This window comes from Etheostoma spectabile, chromosome 20, assembly GCF_008692095.1.
Source record: "Etheostoma spectabile isolate EspeVRDwgs_2016 chromosome 20, UIUC_Espe_1.0, whole genome shotgun sequence".
In the NCBI taxonomy this organism is placed as follows: Eukaryota; Metazoa; Chordata; class Actinopteri; order Perciformes; family Percidae; genus Etheostoma; species Etheostoma spectabile.
Window position 1 is genome coordinate 16,766,151 of NC_045752.1, and position 19,453 is coordinate 16,785,603.

A 19,453-nucleotide genomic window follows, 5' to 3' on the forward strand; every position below is an offset into this window, starting at 1 on the left:
AAACCTTGTGACCAACGTATGACCGACTGCTATCTGTTGTGGAATATTCCTCACGTTACTCTGTGACTGTCTACATCTACTAAATTATACTCTGACTGGCACATGATCACAATGTGGATTCAAACCTCTGACACAATATACCGTATTTTCCAGACTATAAATCGCTTCGGAATATACATTGCATCAGTCAAAAAATCATGAATCATGAAGAGGAAAAAAAACATAAATGGCACTGGATTATAAATTGCATTTATTTTGAAATTTATTTTACAAAATCCAAGACCAAAAACAGACATTTAATCTGGAAAGGTAAGTTATTCAATTATACAATAGCACATAGAACAACAGGCTTAATACGGTAGGTATCCGGTATGTTAACGTAATACATTAACAGTTATTCAACTATGCAATACCACACAGAACAACTAGCAGGGCGTGGAGACTTAATTGCACTGTTGACAAGTGTAATGGAAAATGTTATAATAGTGAATTATGGTTACTTTAAACAAGAACACATGATCATTGTTGAACTGAAAAAGGTTACTAACAGCAGACGGGGAACCATTTTTGTGTTATCCTGTTTTGCCAGCCACTGCATGTATCGTGGTTTGACCTAAGTGCATGAAGATGGTACTTTCAGACTCTAGGACCAAGATGAGAACGAGACATTATCACACCTAGACACAAGCCCACTTAGACGTTTTCTGACTTATCAGTGACCTTTTGGGTGTTCCTCTTTCTGTGTATAAAGGATGCTGACATTCTGTATGTTTTTCAAAAGCTTCTTTGCTGCACTCTGTAGTGGTGTGGTGAAACCAGCTGTCCGCTTGTGAGCTATTATATTTGTAACTCTTCAACATTGCACCTTTATGTCATGTGGAAGTGTTGTTTCTGCTTGAAAAACAATAAAACAAAGACAGTTTGATTTCCCTCATTATTGATGAAGACATCTTTACTCCTCCTGCTGTACAGAAACCACACACACCACACAAGTCTCTCCCGGCAGCATGTTGTTCAGGCACCCATCTTTGGACTTCAGCCCACTATTAACTTCCTTTGTTTTCTTCATTTCAGTAAGAGTAACCTTTTCGCCAATCCCTCATAAGTTTCTCACTCAACACTTTCTTTCTGCTGCTCAATTACCGTTTTCGACTGCGTATTCAACATATTCTCAGTATTTGATATATAAATTGCACCTGACTATAAGTTGCAGGAGCAGCCAAACTATGAAAAATAGTGTAACTTATAGTCCAGAAAATACGGTATGTTTTGTGTAGTTGCATGCTTTCTCCACACTGTTCAGTACACTACGTAACTTCCCAATAGGCTATGATGTATGATATGTATGATGCAACAGCACATACAGATGTCCGACCACACCTGAACAACTGCCATATATAGCATAACAGCAATGTGCCAAGGTACAAACACGCCTGGCTTTAAAAGGGAATGGGCGATGACACTTTGATTGGTTTACTGAATGTTACGCCCTAAACACACATGAATAATTAAGACACTAAGTACAACCCTTTTAAACCATGTGCCGGGCGCTCAAACCCTTTTTTCCGGCGTCAAACTAGCAAAAGTGGATTTTATATGCACTTCGCCAGGCACTTCACGCCGTGCGCTTAGATTATTAAAATAGGGCCCTTCGTCTCAAATAGGTGCTTCTTTACATCAAACTGCTACGGTGAGCAGTATGTTAAGAGTCCATTATCTTTTCGTAATCTCCTTATAATGACTGACTTACTTCCTACTGTTATAATGTGCAACCACAATATAAGGCACACAGTAAAGTGGATACAAATTGTCCCTCTGGAAATGAGTAAGTGGCCTCATTATACATTTAAATTAAATGGTTTATATCTGTAGATACATTCTTCAATGACATTATTCAAAGCACCTTTGGTTCCCCAGGTATTAGCAGCACTTTTTATAGCATGTCCTGGTTACACAAGGAGATGATATGGGATTTGGAACTGGCAGGGACATTTTGAGTGAAATCAACAATGCTGGAGATGTATACTTACTTTAGCATTTGTTGTTTCCGGGTGCTACCATCTCTGAATGCAATGTAACAGGGAGGAGAGTAAAGATGGAAAGCTCCTAAAGCTTAGTTCTATATGAGTGTACGAATAATTCGTTGTTGTGTCGTTGGTGAAATGCAATATTGACCTTGTAGTTGAAAAAGGAGCCTGATATAAGAATTACATTTTCTCCTATGGAGTCTGTTCATCCGCATTTGGAGATTGACACTTTTTGACTGGCGAGACGATACTGCCCGGAAAAACAACTGCTAAAGTAAGTCGTTCAAAACCTTTTTTTTTTTTAGAAAACTCTGCGTACACAAACAACGTTCTCAATGCCAGAGTTCATGTGTAGAGACCCTAGTAATACTTTGAGCAAAGTTTCATGTTGTGTCGAGCCTTCTTAGCATCTTATCTTAGATCTTAGAAGTGGCCCTAGCACTCCCATTTAAGAGGCCAATGATCAAAAACAAAAATACGGTAAATCTTAAAAATGGCCTTTCTATACTAATTATGCTTTTAAACAAAATTTTGACACAAATACATTCAGAAAAACACCCTAGGTTGCATTTTGGCGAGAGTTATGATTTAACATGTCAGGATTGCAGAGGGCAGGTCCACCCGCAAAGCACAGTCTTGCTTCAAATGCCAGGGCCTGTATGTTTCAGGTCCAAAACAGATAACTAGAACAAATTGCCTCATCCAAAGTAATGATTTATAATTATTTGATCAGATTAAAAGGGTTCTGGGTGTAGAAAAAGGCATTAGATGGCTCTCCTGCCTGCGTGGCAAGTGGAACATTGATATGGCTGAAATCTCACTGAGTAGGGGTGAAGGCAACTAGTCACATCCTTTCTTCAGGCTCATTTTAAATGAAACTTTGAGAAGTGTTGTGTGGAGCTTCTAATAAATAAGAATGACCTGCAGTGGATTCAAGAATTTAACCCAGGTCTTTGTGAAAGGGCTCAAAAAGGTATTCCCAGAAGGTGTCACTGAGGCACTACAAAATGCACTTGAAAGTTTGTGGGCAGCTATGCTCAAGTGCCCACCAGCTGCAGCCTTCATTTGCTCCATGTTGCTGCTTGCTCTTTCTTCCCAAAGAGCAGATATATAGTGACTAAGCCAAAACAATGGTCACAGTTGGCCAAAACGTAGCTGGTGAAAAACCTTATCCGTGTCATTGTGCTATATGGCCACAAACAAACCTAATGCCATCCAGCTGCCACAACGACTGCTACCTTTACTCTTTGTGTGGTTTCTTTTTGTGTGCATGCATGTATGCGCAATGGTAAACCATTGAAAGATCTATTTATATTCACCAAATTTAGTACACAAGGGCTGCAGATGGGATTTTCAGTACTCATTCATTTATTCTTACGCATTCAGGCTACTCAGCTTAAGGGTACAGTGCCTTGCGAAAGTATTCGGCCCCCTTGAACTTTTCAACCTTTTGACACATCAATGGTAGACCATTCTTCCCTTCCTTGTACTGTTTTTACACCTTGTTACAATGTCTATAGCAGCAACATATAAATGCTTAGACGCGGGATTCTTCAGATGACAGTCACAACATTGTATCATTTTACATGCAACCATGCGTGCATTGCTGTAATGCCTGTGGTCCAGTTACCCACAGGAAAGGAATGGCAGCAGCAAACCAAAATATTTTCTCTAGAATACTGAGACAGGATTCCTGAGCTATTACAATACTGCTATAAATACATGACAGTTAGGCCTCTGAATCATCATGTAATTGGTTTTTTGTCATTGTACAAAATGATGAAACCGCCCACGTTATAGAAACAATTTACCGGTTAAACAAATATACCTTCTGTATATAGGCGCAGCTAGTCCATACAACAGCTGAAGTACAATGTGACATTCATAATATTTAGCTATGTATATGAGACTGTGTGGGTTGGGGTATGCGAGAGGTTTCCTTCATGCCAATAAGGGGGGTTAGTTTTATTTTCATGGGCACCTACTACATTCGGGGGTCTCTCAGAGGTTCAGATTTTACATTGAGCACCTGCAGGGTTCGATTTCCCATACGTGTTTCCAGTAACTCCCTGGGGCCTCGGACTCAAATCACAAATATAAACGTGTGCTTTGAAATGTGAATGATTGTCATGGCCTGCTACACATTAACACTGCTCTGCCAAACCTTAAAATTAGGGGCAACTAAGGATAACCTTTTTACCATATAGTACCTTTTATTTCTCTAAAACATTTTCAGGTTGCTTTGATTAAAATGTGCAATGTGTACTCAGCAATGTCAAAAAAAGAATGATTACATATTAAGAGGCTACTGAAGAAATTAAAGCTGAGGATTGTGAATGAATGGGTCATAAAAGCCGTGTCCTTGGTAACTTGGCAAGTCATCAGTTCTTGTCCTTTGCACATGCATAAGGTGGCCGAAACTGGTTGACAGACCCAGATCAGTTGAATCATATCTCTCATGCCCATTTGGCAGCAGACAGAAGCGTATATTCTCATGTGCCATAGTGGGTTTCTGCATGCATGAATATTGGTATGATCCGAGTGTGGAAAAACATGTAGGACCGCTCTAAAATGTATGTCTATGTTTAAACCTGTCTCCTACAAATGACTTTACCATACAACTAAACTGCATCCTTTTACTTTCGAGGAATGCATTTGTCCTGTTTTTTTTCTGATGGATGACAAATATATTTTTTAATCAAAGTTCAGTAAGAGTAGGTCGAGGGGTCAAACAAACACTGTTTCTGTCCTGAGTAAAGCCAAAGTCTGTATTGATCATCCTGCTATTCCACCCATGCTTCATGACTTTATTGAAGGACAGGAATGAGCTTTTTACTGCACCTTGAACTATTTATTTCTCCACTCTCATCAGCCCTCAAGCGGTCCTCAGTGGCAAGTGAGCTACACAAGAATCAATGTTTTTTGCCAAATGAAAAGTTGTATAAGCATGGAAAACGATTACCCCTTACTGCACTAAGTGGCTGTGAACGACTGCCACTATGATTCCTCTAAAGGCAGTTGCCTCCTCAAGTGGACCGCCATGTCATTGAGGGCAGCCTAATGCAGCCTTGATCCACCTCATTAGGTAAAGCTCCTTTTTGCTGAACGTTTTATTTCTACTCTCAATTCACGTATAACAAATTTTGTTCCAAGTCACGAAATTTTTAAGTATATGTCGTAACAATATTAAGGAAATTAAGGAGTACTGTGTTAATGGATATTTGAAAGGGCTTGGGATGTTGAAAAATACAATGTAGTAGATTAAAACATTGAAAAAACTTTGAACTGTTCACACAGATGACTGCATTTGTTTTCACACAAAGTACACAAAACAGCATCCACAATTAGGGAGATTAGTTAAAAAAAAATGCAGAGGTAATGTTACCTAGCATAGCATTTTGAATTAGCATCAATCAAAATAATCATATTGTGCTAGCAAACTTGCTTTTGGTCTTCATGGCTATAAGACCCTTTGCAACAATTGTACACAAATACGAGTGATGAAGAGTTGACTTCATGCCTTTCAACTCTTGGAGTTCTCGCCACCGTTTGGAAAGCGCAACGAACAAGGCTGTCGTCCTGCCTTATCATAGCCCATCTTTTTTATGTTTGTTCCTTCTAACCTTCTCCTTTCCTGTTCTCTGCAATCTTTCCTTCTTGACATGCACTGTGGGTAAGCATGTTGGCATTTCTGTACATCCATGCATTTCCCCTGTCTGTGCACAAGCTTAATGTGGAATAGTGTGGTGTGGCTTGTTTCTGAGCCAATTGTTTGTTTGCAATTTACGGGCCAGGGCTGTGTATGAATGGGATTATTTTTAGTGTACACATATAACTGGCAGCTAGCGGGCCCTGAGGAGATTTTGCAACAAAAAAAACTGTTGGATTACATCTTGACTGCACCTATTAAGTCAAGGTGCTAAAAAGAGTCAACACTCCACAACACTATGCACTCACAAAAAGATATACGAATAGAGGCAGACTGCAGTAAGACCATATATACCTTTTCTGAGCAGTGGACAGATTTGCTATACCTTATTGCCTTTAGCTTGAGTACAGTTTGCTTTCTGTGTAGATACAGTTTTTTCTGCCATTTACAGTTTTTTTTCCCTCGCATTACAGCCAGCGCTCCTATACCATGCCACTCTATTAAAGTCAGCACTTCATAATGTAATATTTAATTTTGTTTAAAATACTGTTTAGAACAAGGTGGAATATGTTGTGAGTATCGCTTTACTGTTTGTAAAAAGACTGTTCAAAGCTGTTTGTCTGCGTCAGTTGAGACTTGTGTGTTGATATAGGGACAAAGAGCCCAAAGGCTCCTTGACCATGCCCGAAAACTTCACGCATACAGGAAATAAAGGAAAAATACAGGACACAGGCAGAGTCGCTACACGTTGAACAATTCTGAACAACAAAGCACAGCAACCATTCCTTATTTTCCTTTTAGTCTGACAGACTCACACACTGTCCCTTTAACGTTACCTAAGACTTCCGAACGGTGCGGCTTGCCCTGTGGCTGCCCCGTGGCACGGTACGTTTACAGACAGTGATGACTCTAATGATACCCGCTCCTGCAGCCCGCCGTATGGGTTGAGCAAAGCTGCACACTTTGACCGCCCTCGTCCGCCTCAAAACACTACTGGCCCACGGTAAAAGTCCAACTCCTCCAATTGCCACTACACTACTGGTTAAGTGTATTACATTGCAATGTCGCATAACTTAATTTATTATATCAGGGACATGCCTGCCACACTCGCAGTTATCCGGTAACTAGGCCACCAACTACGCAGACCCGACGAGCTCCAACGACTGACAGCTCTGGTGTTCTGTACCCAACGCACATCTTATCTGGGGTAACTGAACCACAACTACCGCGCTTACCTAAGCACCACAACCGGCATCCGCAGTGAAAAGTGTCAGCATTCCCTATACAACCTGGAACACTGCATTTACGACCGTGGTTCATTTTCAGTATCCTTGAAAATCTTCCCAATTTTCTTCTTTGTAATTCCCGTGGAAATGCACAGCTCGCAGCTAAACTAGTGTGTGAGATCTGCACGACCTATATTCAGAACACCAGCTGATCTCAGACCGTGGTCTGTATTTAAATTTTGGGGCCTGAAAACGCACAGACTTGAGCCGGTTAAGGTACTGCCACCAAGTCGCTGTCGGCTATTAGCTTTGTTGGGATTTGGCCATTTTCAGTGGAAGTTTCAAATGTGAGATTTGCATAGGAAAGAGGTGTCAATGGAACTTTGCGGTTCTCTGTAATCCCATTTTACTCACCTTTCGTTATTTAAATATGACTAGGTAAACTCGGTTTTGCATTCTATCACCCCTTTAACGTGATCTTTAAAATTGGCATCCACCGAGCCAAAAAACTTTATCATTATTTAGCACGTTCTTGTTTCCTAACAGGTCCTGAGTTTATAGCGCTTAGCTGGGAGCTTCATGGAGACAGCTAAAGTTAATGTTATCTCCCCTACAGCCAGCAGAGTTAGCTTCAACTTTTATATACCTTTTATAGTTTTTTTATTCTCAGGTATGTGACGAAAAGGCAGTCTGACTGATCTTTCAGGTCTCAAAGAAGAAGTCGGTCCTCTATATCTTGACCGTTTTTCACTGTCAACATTTTTCAATATCTTTTTGTCATGAATCTGGTGGATATCGGAGCAACTATGTCCAGTTAAGGCATCCACACTATGGAGCCCCCTGGCGGCACTCACCCAATAACTACAGAACTTTGCAATTTCATCAGGTCTGATGTGTGCAAATTTTTTTGAGTTCTCGTGCATTCTGACCCCCCTCAAAAGGATTGTAAAAATAATCCTTACAAACAATAGGTTCCTCGCACTTTCAGAGGCACTGTCAAATGGTTTATAGATGAAGTAGTCTCCACAGATCAAACCATTTGCTTGTAAAAAACATGGGACAACGTGCTATGCTTTATCCTAGAAATGGTGGTTCTGTTGATCCAGACAAAGTCAATCACGCTGTCAATCATGAAATTTCACTTTTGGGAAAATTGTTTTGACAATTACTTAGATTTAATGTTCGGCGATCTCCCATCTGCTAACATGGACGAGGGGGGGGGGGGATGTATGACCCATACCACAGCCAGGGGCAATCAAGATGTGTTCAAATTGAGAGGGGTTACTTTTATACTTGTTGATACATTGTTTCTTAAGGAAGCACTGCATATCATACCTTCTAAGATCTAGATATATTAGATTGCCAGCCCAAGCCATGTCTTCTGCAGACTTGTACCATCTGAGAAGATCTGTTGTTACATAGTTTATTAATGTATACTAAAACCTAAACATAAATCACAGCAGCAGCCTTGTTTGCACTGGTACTGCGCTCTGTGGTCTATTAAAAGTATTTTATCTGAAGAACAGCAGCACTGTTACCTGAATAAGTCAGGCTTAGCTGTAGAAGTGTGGTATTAGGGTTATACAAGCTAAAACCAAAACTTTTTTTACAAACCAAGAAGTGAGTGCTCTTGCTGTAAAATCAATACTGAAATTGCTTCTGATTTCTTAGAGACAAGACAATAGGGAAAGTCTCCAAGATCTCAGCCTGTGTAACTATTTAACAATTGCTGAAAAGTACAAACTGTGGCTTTTCCAAGTTGTGGTGCCTACCTAGACTGTAGTTGTAGCACTGCGTAACAATATAGTGTAAAGCTACTGTATTGATCTCAGGATTTTGGCCTGGTAATCTTGTCTACCTTAGTATGATAATGTGCCTCCAAACACAGTTGCTCATTTCATTGGTCAGTTTGTTCTTTGCATGGATGATTTCACATAATTTTCTTTATGTCCTGTAACTAGGCCTTTACGATTTGGGAAAAATATGAATCACGATTTTTTTAGCTTAGAATTAATATCACGATTCTCTGCCACAATTTTTTTTCACGAAGTGTAATGTTTTATTGCACACATGAACCATGACAAAACAAACAAATTGGCATTACCAAACAGATTTTTTTGGCATCTATAGCACATTGCTTATCACTACACGCCTTGTAAACTAGAGGCTTCAATGAAGAGAAGGGAGAGCATTGCAGCGCTTTAAACCTATTTATAACAGTGTATTGAGTTTAAACTCACAGAAAAAGCATTGCGTTTTTGATGCAGCCGGCTTGTAAATGAAATGAGAATCAAAGTCATAAAAAAACAAAAAGTTATTTAAAAATTAAAATTGCGTTTTACAACGATTAATTGTGCAGCCTACCTGTAATGATTAGCTGTAGTCATTCTTTGTTTGCGTCACTTTGTCACCTTTCAGGTGCACGAATAGCTTTTTTGTTCATTTATTTGTTAATTGTGGTAGGTTTTTAATATCAGCCTAATGCAGTTAGCACTATTAGACAAATGTGTTTGCATGTTCATAACTTGTGATCATTAATGAAATATCAGTTACATGTGTAATCGAGTCAAACTCCCTGTTAAACCCAGCCCTGGTTCTGACCACTTTAATGTAAAAAGCAAAATTATTAAGAAACTGGTAACTAGGTATAGAAAAATGATTATCAAAACTTTAGGTCCCCTCCCCCGAGTCTAGTGTGAAGTCATTTGAAGTGACCAGCCTCCTCAAACAGCGATTTACCGAACCACAGGATAAGTCTCCATGAGGTCTGTCCACAGGGAGGGACGGACAGATGAGGCAAAGATAGAGACTGGAGAGGTTTAGGGAGGAAGCTGACCCTTTATTTAGTCCCTGAGCAGATTTTAGGAGCAGACTTTTATTACACCCAGCCCTAGTCTTGACAGCAGCATGTTAAATGGACACGGCATTTGTATAACCCCCTCCACTCCTGCCAGTGAAACAGTCTGCACTATGCACCGAGAGTTGTGCTGCATTAAAGCTTTTTGCTTCATGTTCTGACACAAATGATGATTGCAACCAAAAAGTCTAAGGCCATTATATCTGAAATACAAAATAACCAACTGACAAGGTTCTTCCTCCCGGAGCCTGTTTGTTAGCTCTTCTGACTGATCTTTTAAAGTTTTGGTCAAATGAAGCTTTATATTGTTTTATGAACAGTTTTAAAAGTCTGTTTAGCTTGTATTTAAGAGTCAGTATCTTGTTTGTTGAAACTGTGGACCTTCAATCAAAATTGATCAAAGATACTGCCGCTGCAACATTATGTTTATTCTGTTAAATATATTTCCCCCTGGCAATATATGTAATTAAGTTGAATTTACTAATCAGACTAAACAATTTACCATTATGATAGCCCCTGTTGAAATATATGTGCCTCTGCCAAACTTGTTTTGAATTATTTGTTTTATCAAAACAATTGATGACATTTTTTATGTACATATTTCAGGGCCATATACATTTCTAAATGGAATGTATTGTATTTATTAACCAGATAACCAATGCCCTGGCAATAGCAGAGCATGCGACCAGCACCTGGAGGGTATCCCAGAGTTCACATGGAGCATAGTGGCTGCCGGGACCTGCTTGAGGGACGAACGGAAAAGCGAAAAGAAGACAGGAAGCCCCCAGGGTGGGAGGAAGGTAAGAACGAAGGTATGACTTTCCCCCCCCCCATTACAGGGAATTTCATTTACAACAAACTTTCTCAATCTTCTCATACTTTAAAATTGCTTGCTCATGTTGAACTTCATAAAGAATGCATTACCATTACTTTTGAGTGCTTTTGTCAGTTTTGTCGTGGCTTTTTTAGTGCTGTGCAGTATGAAGTACCACTGTGTGTCCTTCAAGCTTTCCACTAAAAATGTCAATGCAGACACCTAAACAGGAACTAAAGCATCACTTTGATAACTTTAAGATAATAAAAATACCAAGAAGCAGCATTACTGTTTTGCTTAAGTGCTATTGGAATATTACTTTTCATAAAGTTTTCTCAAGTAAAGAGCTGAATATAGTTTACTAAGCCTAGTCTGCAACATCTTCCTATCCTCTGGCATCATTCATTTTCATACCTTGGAAGATGAACCGTTTCTGTCATCTTATCTCCTGAGGTGATGGTGAAATGGAGGAGACAGAAGGTCTATTTATTTCCTTAAATTGTTTTCATATCATGAGCCCCAAGTCTGAGACCTGATAGGTGGAGTGCTGAATGAAATGGAAAAGTAAAAATTTGATGTGTAAGAGAAAGGAGTTGGTGGTGAATGGACTGAGAAATAGATATCTTACTTGTGTATCTAGTTTAAGTTGTAATAGTGTGTAAATGTGTGTGTCTGTTTGTTAGGCTTGTGCCGATTTGCTTATCACGATTGAAGGAATGAACTGCGATTTGGTTTTCCCATCGCAAAGCGATTTTAACTAACCCACTAACAAACTATAATATCTGAATCTGCGCCCTGCTGTTTATTTTCTGGTAGCAGTAAGTTTGCCCCCTGAGCCACGTTAATCAGCACAAGTGAATTTTCATCCTTGACATTAATTACAAAGAGTTTGCCACCCCTTTCCGTGTAGCTGACATCTGATTGGCTGTGCTTCTTTTGGACAGTCACTCCCCCTCCCTGGCTTTCTGGCTATTGCGAGGGGACAGGAGTTCACGTTACTTTGGTCAGCCTGCAGACATAGGCAGACATGACAGCTTAACATTTGACGCCTGATCACAGAGGCCGGCAAATGAGAGAAGCCACTGCTAAATGCTAAACAAAGTACTAACTGTGTAAACAACTTTTGATTAGCAAGAATGTCGCTAAAAGAGATCAGTATGAGTGCTACGCGGATATTCACCGATTAGCATTAAAGCGCCCATATTATGCTCATTTTAGGTTCATAATTGTATTTTGAGGTTGTACCAGAATAGGTTTACATGTTTTCATTTCATAAACAGCATATTTTTGTTGTACTGCACATTGCTGCAGATCCTCTTCCACGCTGTGTGTTTAGGTCTCTGTTTTAGCTACAGAGAGAGACATCTCACTTGTTTTAGCTACAGAGGGAGACATCTCACTTGTTTTAGCTACAGAGGGAGACATCACCCTTCTATACTATCTTTGTTGTGAGTTGCCCATACGCAGTAGCTAGGTAAGATCCCATCAGCTAGATAACTCTTTTTCCAACTTTGGTCAATACAAGGCAGGATTAGCTGGGAGACTTCTTCTAAACAAGGGACACTTGTGGAATACCCGCAGAGCAGGACATGGAAGTAGTTCTTTTGTATTTATGTGTTAACCTGTGGTTGTGCAGTGTTTTGCCATTGAGATCGAGCTAGCATGTGCTACGGTTAGCCACCTCATCTCGCTAGTTTTGTAGAAAGCCGTGCAGATTTTGAACAGCTCACCCAGAGACTGGGTCATTAAGAACCGTATCTCACTCAAACAGCATGGAGGGTTTTTTTTTTTTTCAATTTGTGTAGACGCACCAGAACACAAAATAACACCCAAATCCCATTTTTTTTGTAATATGGGCACTTTAAGCTTGTGCATCAGTGAAACCCGTAGTATTTTCGAATATTTTCCTCATGACCCCCATACATCTTTTCAAAGGTTAGATAACCTCAAAGTCCCCTAGACAGTGATACATTTGAAAAAAATTGTGTTTTGCTTAATATGTGATCCTTCCCGCTATTACGATCACAATTTTGGCTGTCTATAGCATTATGTCCTTTAATGTGACAAAAACACTATAATATTTTGACTAGTATTGAGTACAGACCCAAATCAGTGAAGGCAACACGGAGTAGCTGCATCACTGAAGGCTAGCTGTGTGCCTCGCGCTGTCTCTGGGATTCAGTTGTAGCAGGAAAAAGGAACAGGTAGCTAACAGTGTGCAGATCTTGTGTGTGAAGTGAAGAGCGAAGTTGTTCACGGAGAATGGAAGAAGCTTGAGTACCGTAACTAGGAGAGTATAGCAGATATACAACACCCGGAGAGCCTTTTGAGTTTGATGGTTGTCCTTATTTATTCAATCCCGAGCATACAGACAAAAACTCTGCCTTCCACAGAGAGGTGCACAGACGAAGGCAGCTGCTCCAGCGCGAGCTACAACTGCCAGCAATGTTATTACTGTGCAAGCCCCATGCTTATTTAGCCTGTTTCCATGTAGTTACATAGTTATTGATAGGCTATAACCACTACAGTGCTCCATTGCCTATTTTTAAGAGGGATATAAACTACAATTTGTCGCCGCAAAGGCATGGAGAACACCCACTACATCCCCGCGCTCTGGGGATTGTTGTCGGCTCGATAACTTCTTCTGCGTTCTTCGCCGTGGCGGCCGCGATAGCAGTTACCCCGGAAACACTGGTACAAATACAGGTTTGCCCCTCATACTTAACAATATACAGCTGTGTTATAACAATTAAAACTGTAGACAAATATCAGAAGTGTGGACCGCGCTGTGTGGCGGGCTGCGCGTAGAGTAAACGGAGAGAGTAGAGGAGAGATCCAAACACAAGCACGGCTTTACAGAGAAATGGGTAATGTAAAAACAATTAAACCATATCCATATAACCATTGCAGCGGATGCGAGGACATTAGCATTGGTCGTCCTAGAGAGCTAACAGCTAACAGACGCTAACCAGCTCCGACTAGCACTGGTCAATGCTGTTGTCTGAAAAACAACACAGACGGGACAAAATTTGCATTTACTGGTAAACTGGTAAACCTCGAGGCCGACGTATAAGCGACTGCTATCTGTTGAATTTTTTTCCCGTTACTGTGTCCTCTGTGACTGTCTACATCTAGAAACTAAGCTGCGCGATGCAGGACACACTGCTGGCACATGACAGACAGTGGTTTACAAAGCGGTAGATGCCTATGCAAAAAAAACTTAGCAATGACGCTTAACAAAACAAATCTCTCGATCACGCAAATTTGATCGTGGAAGTCAAATTCGTGATCGTGTTCAAATTGATTAATTGTGCAGCCCTAGTCACTATTGAGAAAGAACCCTTGATTGCCGCTCACGGCTATGTTTTTTTTTAATGTTGTCATAGACAGGTTAGGTCTTAAATTTCATTCATAATGGTGTTAAAAGTCTTAAATTTGACTTGGTGAACCCTGCAGACCCTGGTTAAGTCATGCATGTATATGTGCAAAAAAAAAAAAAGAAAATGTTCATGATTGAAGTTGGCATGTGGAGAACAAAGGAATATATGTGCATAATCATGTTAAGCCCTCAGTTAGCCACAGTACAGTTGGCATGTTTTGAATGATGGCTGGGCAAGCCACTGTCTCCACACATTCACTGGCATTTGCAATTTAAAAGGGTGTAATAAGGATGAATACTTATGGCTGTCCTGTGTGGAAGTGCTAGAGCTGTTTTCTACAGTATCTAACTCGTCCGCTGTAGGATAATCAACTTTGATACTTGTAACTGACAGTGTTTTCTTTTATCCAGAGATGCTGGTAGTTAGCGTGACCTAGATCAAGTACAGTCACCAAATCAGCGGCTTACCAGTGCTTTCTATTGACATATCAATGCTGTATGTACAGTAGTGGAATGTAACAAATTCATCTACTCAAGTACTGTACTTAAAGGGGTAGTTCGGAGGATTTATTTGTGTGGATTATTTTAATGGGTAAGACAAAAGTAGGAGAGAGGGGGATTGCATGGCATAAAAGGCCACAGGTCAGAATCTTACCCGGGCTGCTTGTAAGGACTGAGCCTTAGAACATACGTGCTCGCACAACCAAGTGAGGTACCAGGCACCCCATAGTTTGGATCTTTTTAAGTGCAGGTGCTTATCCATAATCAGTGTATTACCTACAGTAGATGACAGTCAGCACGCCGCCAGTTTGGAGAAGCGGCAGAGTACTAGGACGAATCTAAGCAATGTACTGATTGGATGGGCCCAGCCACTAACATATTTTAGCCACCTAAAATCTTAGTTCGTAGGCTTTGTTGTTTCCTACCCTTTTCCATTTACTTTATAGGTATCTCATACAACCCCATTTAAAAAAAAAAAAAAAAAAAGCAAACCATACCTTTAACTAAATTAGCAGGTTTGGCATTTTACTCCACTACAGCTATTTGACATTAGTCACAGTTACTGTACAGATTAGTATTTTTAATACACAATATTAAATCAACTAAATTATGACATGTATTATAGGTTAAGCACCCAGCCATAATGGGGTTAGGGCACGTCCCCTAGATTGGCAATTGAAGATGTTTACAGTAAATGTCGGGATGGACGTGATATTGTTGGTGACGTACATTTAAACTACATTCTTATGTAGATTATATAGTGCAAAGCCCGACGCAAGTGTCTTTTCTAGTTTAAGACTGACAAAGTTGTCAATTTCCTGTCCACTACGATTAACGTGTGTCTGACAGGTGTGGGGGCGTGGCATCACATTGGAGGCTCTCCCATCCTGATCCGGTCAACCATCACAATCACCACAACCCAAGCCATAAAGTAACTATCCCCAACTAACTAACTGGCATATAGTGGTGCCCACTAATGGATATTAATTCCCTTTATAGTGTAAAGACTAATATATGCGCATACAATTTCTAGAACTAAGTTTCCCACCTTACCATTGTGTTTTGTCTACAATATAAACTTTTCTTTATACACTAGATCCCATTACCCTTGCCTGTGATTAAGGGACCTGTTGTTTTACCAAGTATGAAATAAAATGTGGCTTAATGCAATCATTGTCAGTCATTATCATGATGTCTCTGGCCATCAATAGCATGTGACTGCAGCACACTGTGCACCCCGCTCCTCCCTTCACTGATATGTGGGCGGTTAGCCACATTAACGCTCTGGGTAAAGTATAGAAAAACATGAAGCACAGTGCCCTTGGCAAGATAATTGCATAAAACAATGCTTAACTTTAGATCAAGAAGCATCATAGCAGTCATCATGGATTGGTTTGACACATCAGCTCTTTCGTTTGTGAAAGGGCCCCGTGAAGGTTGTTCTATAGTGGATGGCTAACAGTGGTGACACGCACAGCAACTTCTGAGGGATGTGAAGCTCAAAGAATATACATCCACTCAATCAAACCGTGCAACAACTATCTCGGTGCCAAATGCTTCTTCTGTACACTAATTGAGTTGTTTGAAATGAGTCACCTCTGTCGAGTACAATCTAGAGAGATTAAAATCAGGACGCTGTGAAAAAACAGAGAAAAAAACTATGTGAATTATTTGGCTTCTCCTGTGTCCTTTCTGCACAGAGCGGGTCACCTCAATTCCGTGTCTGCCTCCAATGTCTCCTGCCAAAGAAAGTGTGAATATGATTACCACATTGATTTCTTTCTCCCACCTGCAGAATAGAGTAGCATGAGTTGAGCTCGTAGCTGCCTGACAGGAGGAGATATCCAGTAAGAAGCTGTTTGCTGAAGCTGTTGATTTGTTTGTTTGTAATAGAGTGGCCCCGGGGCTGTCTGTCATCTCAGGGAGTCATCTGGATTTTCTTAGCTGGCTGATTATTATAGGATTCAGGAAAAAAGACAAAATGTAGAGGGGGATTTGGCTTACAGAAGCTTTATCCGACATTTGTTTTAATGTCAAGGCAAACACTGGCTGTATAGATTACATTCTTTGCATTTAAACCGTAGCTTCACAACTCTTTGCAGCTTTGAAGGAAGCGTATATCTGGAATGAACATCTAAAAAAAACTATACTCTACAAATAAAAAGTTTTCAAAAAGTTTTAAATTAAATACTTTAACGTGTGACCAGAGTCATAAGAAGAGTTTACTTTACATTTTAATCATGTGTATATCGTAAAATTACAACTACCATTCTAGGATTTGTGTTAAATAATTATACCTACATTAAAGTAAACTGTAGGTTTAAAATGTGTGTTTCAGCACAATTTAAAAATACCATAAAGGCAAACAAAGCACTGAACTTGAAATTTGTCTACTCTAGAATCACCCAACAATAACAAATAACAGATTTGCTCTAATACAATGATGTACCAAAAATTAATGAGTAGATGTATGTGAAACTAGCAATGTGCCAATAAACTTATAGTCAACCTTTGACTTTCAGACAAAATACAGCATCGCACTAAAACTGAAGAATTGTATTGTTTTTTCACAGAGAAAGACGCATCTAATCATATCAATTTCTTTTCTATGACTTAACCTTGTTACCATTAGGCTGTAACATATGCAAATAAAACCGAAAACGCGCCACTCAGCTCAGGACCTGTGTTGCAGAGTGAGAAGGTAGAATTGCAACATATCCCTTCCAACTTTATACTTCCCGTCCAAATCCAATGCTACCATATCTTTAAATTACTATTAGTATTGGTCCTTTGGTGCCTTATCCCTTTTTTCTGGTAATTTGGGAAAGACTGTGGATGTGTCCCTGAGGCGTTGTTTCAGCTCTTATCCGACTGAAGCCTTGCAGCACCAGGAGACTGAGGCAGAAGACAGGGGTGTACTAGCTACTAAATTACTATTAGATTAGTCTTCTATCTATCAGTTAACATTACTGATGAATTTGTGGGTTAGCTCAGAGTTGTTAAGCGTGGTCAAAACAATCATACTAAAAATAACTGACCTGTTGAACGGTTTTGTAATCTTGTTTCACCACCCAAATTTACATTAGCATTAGCTACTTGTCAACCACACCTTTACTGTAGGCCACCAAGCACTTTTCCTCTTCGTTCCCCCTACAGTTTGGGAGCAGAATTGTCCGTTACTGTTACCATTACCATTATTCTTCGGTCTCATTCCAATGAGTTAATGAACCACTAAACGATTTTGGAAACATTTTTTAAGTTACAAAAGAATCTTTGGTGTTGGATCGATTGATATTGAAATCAATCACTATCAAAATAGGTACTGTTGTATAACTGTGACTGGGAAGTAATCAATGACAAAGCAGTGCCATTTGGCAAAAAAAGTTGTATTACGGTTGTATTACGTTTGCTGAGCCCTGGGTTTGGTGTATCTTACAGCCCTAGTTACTATTTTCATACAGTGCCTTGCGAAAGTATTCGGCCCCCTTGAACTTTTCAACCTTTGACACATTTCAGGCTTCAAACATAAAGATATAAAAATTTTATTTTGTGGAAGAATCACCAACAATGGGACACAATTGTGAAGTGGAACAAAATTATTGGATATTTAAACTTTTTTAGCAAATAAAAAACTGAAAGTGGTGCGTGCAAAATTATTCGCCCCTTTACTTTCAGTGCAGCAAACTCCCTCCAGAAGTTCACGAGGATCTCTGAATGATCTAATGTTCTAAATGACTGATGGTGATAAATAGAATCCACCTGTGTGTGATCAAGTCTCTGTATAAATGCACCTGCTCTGTGATAGTCTCAGGGTTCTGTTGAAAGCTCAGAGAGCATCATGAAGACCAAGGAACACACCAGGCAGGTCTGTAATACTGTTGTGGAGAAGTTTAAAGCCGGATTTGGACAAAACATTTCCCAACTTTAAACATCCCAAGGAGCACTGTGCAAGCGATCATTTTGAAATGGAAGGAGTATCAGACCACTGCAAATCTACCAAGACCTGGCCGTCCCTGTAAACTTTCAGCTCAACAAGGAGAAGAGATCAAATGTAGCCAAGAGGCCCATGATCACTCTGGATGAACTGCAGAGAACTACAGCTGAGGTGGAGAGTCTGTCCATAGGAACACAATCTTCGTACACTGCACAAATCTGGCCTTCATGAAGAGTGGCAAGAAGAGAGCCATTTCTCAAAGATATCCAAAAAGTCTTGTCTAAAGTTTGCCACAAGCCACCTGGGACACACCAAACATGTGGAAAGAGGTACTCGTTCAGATGACACCAAATCGAACTTTTTTTTGCCACAATGCAAAATGATTGTTTGGCGTAAAAGCACACAAGCTCTCACCCTCAACACACCATCCCCACTGTCAAACATGGTGGTGGCAGCATCATGGTTTGGGCCTGCTTTTCTTCAGCAGGGACAGGGAAGATGGTTAAATTGAGGGGAAGATGGATGCAGCCAAATAAAGGACCATCTGGATGAAACCTGTTGGAGTCTGCAAAAGACCTGAAACTGGGACGAGATTTATCTTCCAACAAGACAATGATCCCAAACATACACAAGATCTACAAAGGAATGGTTCACAATTAAATGTATCCAGGTGTTAGAATGGCCAAGTCAAATCCAGACCTGAATCCAGTCGAGAATCTGTGGAAGAACTGAAAACTGCTGTACACAAACGCTCTCCATCCAACCTCACTGAGCTCAAGCTGTTTTGCAAGAAGAATGGGCAAATTTCAGTCTCTCGATGTGCAAAACTGTAGAGACATACCCCAAGCGACTTGCAGCTGGAATCGCAGCAAAAGGTGGCTCTACAAGTAAAACGCAAGGGGCCAAATATTTTGCACGCACCACTTTTCAGTTTTTTATTTGCTAAAAAATTTAAAATATCCATAGATTGTTCCACTTCACAATTGTGTCCCACTTGTTGGTGATTCTCACAAAAATTAATTTTTATATCTTTATGTTTGAAGCCTGAAATGTGTCAAAAGGTTTC

At 40.0% G+C, this 19,453-nt stretch overlaps 1 protein-coding gene and 1 long non-coding RNA gene across 3 annotated transcripts in view; both read right to left on the reverse strand.

Moving 5' to 3' along the window:
• alk (ALK receptor tyrosine kinase) overlaps nucleotides 1–19,453 on the reverse strand; it is a 397,773-nt gene that overhangs the window by 219,918 nt on the left and 158,402 nt on the right. The gene's annotated exons all lie outside the window — the stretch shown is intronic.
• LOC116669884 (uncharacterized) overlaps nucleotides 8,093–19,453 on the reverse strand; it is a 20,725-nt gene continuing 9,364 nt past the window's right edge. The window contains exons 2-3 of the long non-coding RNA XR_004326901.1: nucleotides 17,380–17,386; nucleotides 8,093–8,102 (exon numbers count right to left, since the gene is read on the reverse strand). This is a non-coding gene — a long non-coding RNA (uncharacterized LOC116669884). The remainder of the gene's footprint in view (nucleotides 8,103–17,379; nucleotides 17,387–19,453) is intronic.